This window comes from Oenanthe melanoleuca, chromosome 1, assembly GCF_029582105.1.
Source record: "Oenanthe melanoleuca isolate GR-GAL-2019-014 chromosome 1, OMel1.0, whole genome shotgun sequence".
Lineage (NCBI taxonomy): Eukaryota > Metazoa > Chordata > Aves > Passeriformes > Muscicapidae > Oenanthe > Oenanthe melanoleuca.
Window position 1 is genome coordinate 36,133,723 of NC_079333.1, and position 7,877 is coordinate 36,141,599.

A 7,877-nucleotide genomic window follows, 5' to 3' on the forward strand; every position below is an offset into this window, starting at 1 on the left:
GAGGAAATACTGCAAACCTATTTTCTATTTCCTTTATAATTCACTTTGTTTAAAAGGCAACAAACCATAAATATTTAAAAGAAGTGCATATCATATATATAACTTTCAAAATTTAACCTAGATTTTTCATGCTTTATTGTATTCACCAATTCCACATGCCTTAATTTATAAACTGTAATCCATAAAGTCAAGAGGTAGTGATCCAATGCTTTGCAGATAGCAAACCCTAATTCAGTATTTAATCAACTGCAGCCTTTTTGTCATGCTTCAATTACTATGTCACTGGAAATTAATGCAAATTTTATATTCATAGAACTAGGATCCTGCAAGGGTTAATTAATTTTAGTCTAAGCACTTTACACAACAGCACAACAGGAAATTAGAATGTCAAGCAAAATTACATCATTAAACATAGTACATCAAAGATCCTTCCCTTTGCCCTGAAGTAGCACTGTTCTTAAATTGGGTGTCACTGCAACACCATGAAAGCCATTCTGCTGCTAAATTTCAAGAAGATATCCAGTATTTTAGAGTATTTTATACAATTAGCAGATACAAACTATCAAAAAAGATACTTCAGGGATTGATCTGGATACTCTTGGGTTGGACTTACAAAAAGTGAATACAATGGCTCTAACAGCCCATTCTGCTATAGATCATAAATTGGTAGGGCCTTCAAGTCACCTGTATTAAAGTGCTTTCTGCATACAAAGTTTGTGTGGAGAACAATTAAAAAATAAAACTACAAAAAATCCTCAAACCACATGATCACGTTCCATATACAGTGACCATCCTTCAAATGGATGCAAGGAACTAGGTGGCTGCAAGTATCAATTTTTGGGGAGAAAAACATTTAAATTCTACAGTTTTTTGCTCTGTCATGTTCTCTGGCTGACCTTGCAAAAGATACACTCACTTCTTGAACAACTTCTGCCATAATCTTAACTTTTCCAAAGCAAAAAAAAAATGCATGAATTGAACTGAAACTTTTGAAAGAAAAACGGTGTTATTTGAAAGAATTTGATGTGCTGCTGATGCATTTAGTTCTGTGCCCCTCCCCTATGCCACCTCAGAGGGCTTTATCACAGTAAGGCTATGCTCTCATGTCCTTTTTGCCCTCATTTTCTTGGGACTAGGCAGGAATTTTACAGTAAATTCGAATGTGGCTCTTTCAACTGCATATAATTATTAAAAAAGGTATCAGAGACAGTGAGGTCTTTCCCACAGATTGCTAATGGATGGCATCTGAAGTTGCAGGAATCACCAAAGAGCAAGCATGCAAATCATGATCCATTCTGTCTGTCCTTAGGCCAGTATGCAGCAAGTGGGACAATATGCAGACACCATGGCTTTCTTTGCTGTTGGTCTTCTTGAATAATATGTCTCTGTTACTCAAATTAATTCCAAAAAAGGTGCCTCCAATTAGAAGATATCTTAAATATCTCATACTTTTTATTCATGAAGTGAATATGAATAAAAATCATGAAAGGCAGCTGTACAGTCATAAAAGTCAATCCACGGTATGAGAACCTCTCAGATGTCGCACACTATGCATGTGATTACTTGCCTACACTGAACACTCTCCAGAGCAGTAAGAATCCCTGTCCTACATGCCTTCCTGAAAATGAAACACAGGTAAGCATATTTCCTTGGCTTTTTTCCCTTGATCCAACAGATTTGCTGACATTACAAACCATACTGCCTTAAAAAATAGAGATTTGAGTAAAAAGCCAGACTACACTGGTTGTGAGGATGAATTTGTTGTGTGCTGCTGTGATGCAAATGGTCCAAAATGGGAACTATTTCTGCTCCTCAGAGTAATGACCTCTGGAAAGGACCTCAGTTTCCAACACATATGCAAATACAGCATAGATGAGCTTCTCACACCCTCCCATGGGACACAGGCAGATGTCTGCACAAACCAGGTTCTCTGAAAATGGTTCAGTAGGCTCAGGATTCCCCAATGACTGTGTCAGCAATATTTGCTCTCCTCCTGCTCCAAAGCTGCCACTAGAACTTCTATCATAGGACTAGATGCTAAAGAAAACACCTAATTATCATGAGACTAGTGATAAAACCACAGGGGTTGGACACAATCAGAATAAAATGGGAGTATTTTGGAATGAGATTATGTTTAAGGTCACCTTCACTTCACAGACTATTCTCTGATTTTATACTGTTTTTCTTTTTTCCTAGATGATATTTCTTGTAAGTAGTTTGAATGGGATGCCTTATAGTTTAATGATACAAAGCTAAAACATGCAGTATTTTTCATGTCTCCATGGAAGACTCAAAGCAGAGAGGTTTGGTCTGATGTCTTGCAAGCATTAGTATTCCAAGTTTAGAACACAACACCTCATGACATCAAGGTAAGGACAAGAAGCCAGCACTTCTCTCAGCTTTCAATTCTGGCTTCCTAGATTTGTTCCACTGGGGTCCTGGGCTTTGTTCCCGCCCAAACCCTAGGGGCACTCCACAGCCTCAGCATTTATGGGCCTTGCTGAAGCAGCTGAAGAGAGGGGAGTGCCTCCACCATGTGCTAATTCCTCATGATTCCATGGAACCTGAATCCTTTTGGGATCTGTGCCCCTTACCAGTTCTGTACTGCCCATAAATGTAGATGAAGGAGGACCCAACCTGCCCAGCTGCTGGGAAGTTTGGTATGGTGGCTGCTTTTTTTTAAAAAATAGGTAAAAAAATACCAGCTACACATTTGTCTGAACATGTAATACCACACATAAAGATACAAACTCCCTGGAGCTGTTATGCCATAAAAGACTGTACAAGCAGGACAGGATTAAACTGTTATTTAATAAGTTGCAAACCCACTGTGAGCCTTTAGGAGGGATGTATTTAAGAAATCAAGACATATCATTCTTCAGTTTCTTCCACGAAGTGGGAAAATTCACTTGAAATTTCCCAATCCATCCTATAATCCTATTTTCTTAAATTTATGATAAAATGCTCACTTAAATTGGCAGAAATGGGATACATGGGTGAACAGTTCTATGATGCAAATGACATTTTAAATTACTTTATCCCTCATCAGAAGTACATGGGAAGAAATTTATTTTATTCTTCCCCAAACATCATTGCCTATTTATATTTTGAAAACCAGCATTAAAAATATGTATTAAAAATATGTTCCTTTAATTTTGAAGGCCTTTTTTTGTATTTAGAGACTCATTATTTCATTGCAATTTCTGTATTGTAAAAGGTGTATGTGCTTTAGGTGGGTAAGCAGTAAGCACAGTGTCTCATTAGGCCACAAGTGGTTAACACATTCCTATTTTCCAAGTGGCTGAGAGCTGACAAATGTCTGCTGCATTTAAGCACTGTCTTAATCATTTTAATTGGATAAATTGTAACACAAAGTATTTAAAAATTAGGAAAACTTATTTTTGTGAATCTCTTAGAAGAAAACACTTGGCAGGCAGGTTTTTTACCACCTCATACTTTATGTCTAGTTTCTTTTGCCTTTAGACATACTGGTAGATTTCTTTATCTACAGTGTGAAGCACCAGGAAAAGAAGCAGGAGCCCAAGTGCTCTTTAGGAAAATGTGATGAAATATTGCTTGTAGCATCCATATTTCTCCTCTGCTATATGAGATGTGACAGCAGTAAGGGCTGAATCATTTCCTATGGTTCTTCAGAGACAGTAGCTGATGGAAGGATAATGGCTCTCTCTTCAAGTAGAGACAAATGCTTCAGATTTTACTGAGACTTCCCTGGTCACCCAAGTGTTAAATTAACTGATTTTGAAAGGATGAGTAAACTAATCCTAAGAGACCTTTTTTATTTTTTTTTCCAGATATTCTCATTCCAGGCAACATTGCATAACTTGCTTTAGAGTCTCTGTATTCTTCTCATAACCCTTTTAATTTATGTTTACTGGATCAGCACTGGCTGCAAGATTTAACTTAGGGTTTTCAAAAGCCTATGATTCTTTCTTTGAAGAGGCAAAATGCTCTTTGTAAAAAATTCACATCCTCAGCTTTGAACTTCAGCAGCAGCCTATTATTTTAACACTTCATATAAATGTTAATGTGCTATTTTCTAAGCTTCAAACTGCTAAACTGATGCATGATTTCCAGACTCCACAATGAAGGTTTCCATGTTGGAATGACATTTCCTCTAGATTTCACAGAAACAAGTCTCCATAATTAAGGAGAGAAAAGAGCAAGGCAAGGGCTCCAGCAGAAGAAAACATACCTGAGTTGTTAACTGAATAGCTGCACTGAAATAGAGGACACCATTCTCAGGCTGCACAGCATTTAAAGATCCTTGGAAAAGACCATTTAAATCCTCCATGCAGCCACAAAACCAGACACAATCCTCACCCCATGGTGCAGTAGCCATCTATCTGTACAACTGATGAATTTATGCAAGACATACATACATGTACAGCCCCAGTTAGTTTCAAACTGCCAATGAAAATAGGGATGTTGCCTTTTGGTGTAGGAAGGAGTATTCACAAAATAAATTTCATTTTTCATCATTGGTGGCTCCTGTATGGCATCTGTTCTGCAACAATTTTATATTTTAAGTAAATAAAAGGGAAGTAAAATCATCCTGAGATTTCATGTCTTGGAGAAAGGAGAAGGAATTCTCTTGGTCAGAGTGCAATCAAGCAAAAATCTCCAAGAGATCAAAGAAAACATTAAAAAAAAAAAATCGGCTGCCAATTCTGTCCATTATTTGTTATTTCTTTCAATCAGTGCAGGCACAAAATTTCAACCTTTTTTTTCCTAGAGTAGGAAGAAACAAGCAAGACAAGTATAGAATATCTAAATGTACTGTGCATTTCTCCCTGCATGCAGGGATCAGCTACAAGGGCACAATTGTTACACATTCTGCATGTTCTCCATCTAACTATGTGGGCTCTGGACCATCCAAGAACACAATGTGGGTTTAGATTTGCCTGGATCCTGTGAATAAGACTGTCATGTCAGTGTATTTTTGCTGGTGCATTAAGCTACATATCAGGCATATTTAAGCCTAGCACTCACACATAGGTGTGCAGGGTAGTACAGATTTCCTGGGGGCACCTCCTAGCTGCTACAGGGCCACACTTTTAAGTTGCCTGATGAGTTTCTGGACTCAGCTCTTCAAGATGCATTGAGGAGATTCACTAATTTTAGCTTAATTTTGGTTCCCCTATAGTCCTTCATTTTAATATGCTCTCAGCATACTGGATATGGAATATCAGGTTCAGTTTTCCTCCACAGGTGAGTAGAAACTTCAGGCAAATAGATAAACCTAGAATCATGTTCCTATAAATCCATAACATAGAAATGGTAGTGGGATCATACCTGAGATATTTGAAGCTGTATTTTAAGGCATATATAACCAAGGATCTGTGGGAAATGTGCAGATTTCTGGAGAAACCCCAAGGCATTTGGTGGTTTAAAATGCCTTTGCATATCTTGGTCAGTTGGACCTCTTGTTCTGGTCAGACAATTTGCTTCCAGTACCACATGGGTTCTGTGAGTGGATCTGTCACAGATGACAGCTTAAACACTAGGCTCATAAATGTTAAATTTCATTTTGATGTCTTAATTTATCACCTAAACCTATTGCTAGTGACTTCAGCTGATGTCATATCTGATCCCATTGCAGTGTAAGCACCATACCTAGTCCTGAAAACAAGGAGTTAAGTTTCTGGTCAGCAAGAAGGACTGGTGGACAGGCAGCAAGACTCCTTCTAGAGTTATTTGTTTCTTTTTATCAAAACCAGAAGCAAAACTGAGATAAAAACTCATCAGAACAGTAGGTTCTCCACAGGAATAATAGGGAGGTGAAGTCAATATAAGTAGAATCAAAGAGTCCTCTGGAAGGTAATTAAAAATTTTCTGACATACTCTGCAGTTCTAATTGAGGTCTGCTAGAGCAAAAGGACTTTGAGAAATTACTATTTACTCAGTAATTCTGAAAGGTCCTTTTTATTTACAGCCATTTGGGTTTATTGAGTAACTACATAGGATATTTATAGTATCTGCAGTCTGTTCAGCATTCGTTTGGAAACAAACAGAGCACATCCACAGTTGGTAAGTTAAAACCCTGTATTATGTCATCATGATGGAGGCAAGAGCCTTACACACAGCATTTAGGGACACCCCCACAAGGATCTGAATCATACTGTGTGTGAAGCTGTGGGCAGCTCTCCCTGTTGCCTCTCCCTGCTGACTCAGAGGGGGTTGCTCTACCACACAATAAGGAGGATTTTGTGTGGGAAATCTAGCCAGGAATCAAGCTAAATCAAGCAGGTTTTTGACATGCAAAAATCAAGAAAAATATTAAGGATTTTAAAGCTTTGCAATATTAATAATGAAAGACTGTCTTTCATTAATTAACTATATTAATGTATCTTTGCAACATCATTAAGCAGAAACTGGCACCAAAGAGTGAAACCTCTCATTTGCACTGCTGTGTTGTAGTGGTTCCTGGAGATTTGGAAACCAAAGGGTAATTCCACATGAAAGGTAGTTTTGAGTGTGGTCTCTACATGCTTCAAAACTAAGTATCTGTTTGACATAGTTTTCAATTTTTTTCCATATTCTCAAAACACCACTTTTCTTGCAAAAAGCAGCTCAGATAGTGAGTGCTTTGTCAGCTTTATTTTACACAAACATCTCTAATACAAACACCTAGCAGTCCAGGAACTAAATTTAATAAGAGAATTACTTAAAGCAATTAAAGACAATAATTACAAAAATTTACAATAATAAATGTCTAGAGAAACTTAGAGGTTGTCAGTGGGTTTTCTTTTTCCTACTATAAAACCTCAAACCTCCAAAACATTTTCCAACGAACTTATGGGCTTGACTCAGCTAAGTGAGAACTGACTTGTTTTTTTGGACCATTTAGAAGTCTTCAGTATCTAGTGATCCAGTTGAAAACACATCCAAAAGACAAACAATTCCCAAGGTTGAGAAACACAACACAGGCTAAAAGCTTAATAAATTCAACTTGGTTGTCAGTGGTGGGCAGAGCCGATCTGTGGAGGACTTGACACATAATTTAATACAATGTCAGCTCTTTAAAGCAGAAAAAAAGAATGGTTCCCAAAATAACCCAGGGAAATATCTCCACTCTTATCAAGAAGGGAACTATCTTAAAGTTATCACTCATTTTCTCCCTTTCAACTACCTGTTAGGCTAGATTAAATCCTGACAACCACTCATTCTTGACTTTTCAGTATTTATAGCTCAAAGTTAATTTGAAACCTTGTTGTGCAGCCAATAGTAAGCTCTTTTTCACAAAGGTCTATATTCATGACTTGTATTCAAAATACCAGAAGATTGGTGTCACATATCCTGTCTTTGGTTGTGGCTGACTCAGGTGAAAATTTTTCTGTCCCTAGCCTGTGCTCAAAGGCTGATCATGGCTCTTGACATCCAATGGCACAACTGTCTGTGTAACTGCTCCTTGGCAGAATTAATTCAGTACAACTAAGACTAAAAGAGATCTGCTACTTAAGAGAAGGTAGATCATGCCTAATCAATTAGATTAGAGAGCAGTTCCACAAAAACTTTCTTTTGCTGGCAAATAAAGGTTCAGAGTCAGCATCAGTAGCTCAATGAGAAATGACTCCAGCAAAGCTCTGGACACACACAGGTAACTGATGTGGTATGAAATCACATAGAACAAGCTGCTTTTAGTCTCCTTCTTTGGGTGTAAGGACTTGAAAAAGGATAATTAGAGTTTGGATTCATAGAAAGAAGAATAAAACTCTTCCTTCCAGGTAGACTGGAGTGCTTTGGGTTTGTGGCAACTTGTCATCCAACCAGGCACTTCTGCTTGATGATAGGAAGTGCAAAAGCAGGTAAATATGCTGTTGGAACATCTTCACAGTTTACAAATATCTTGGATTCAG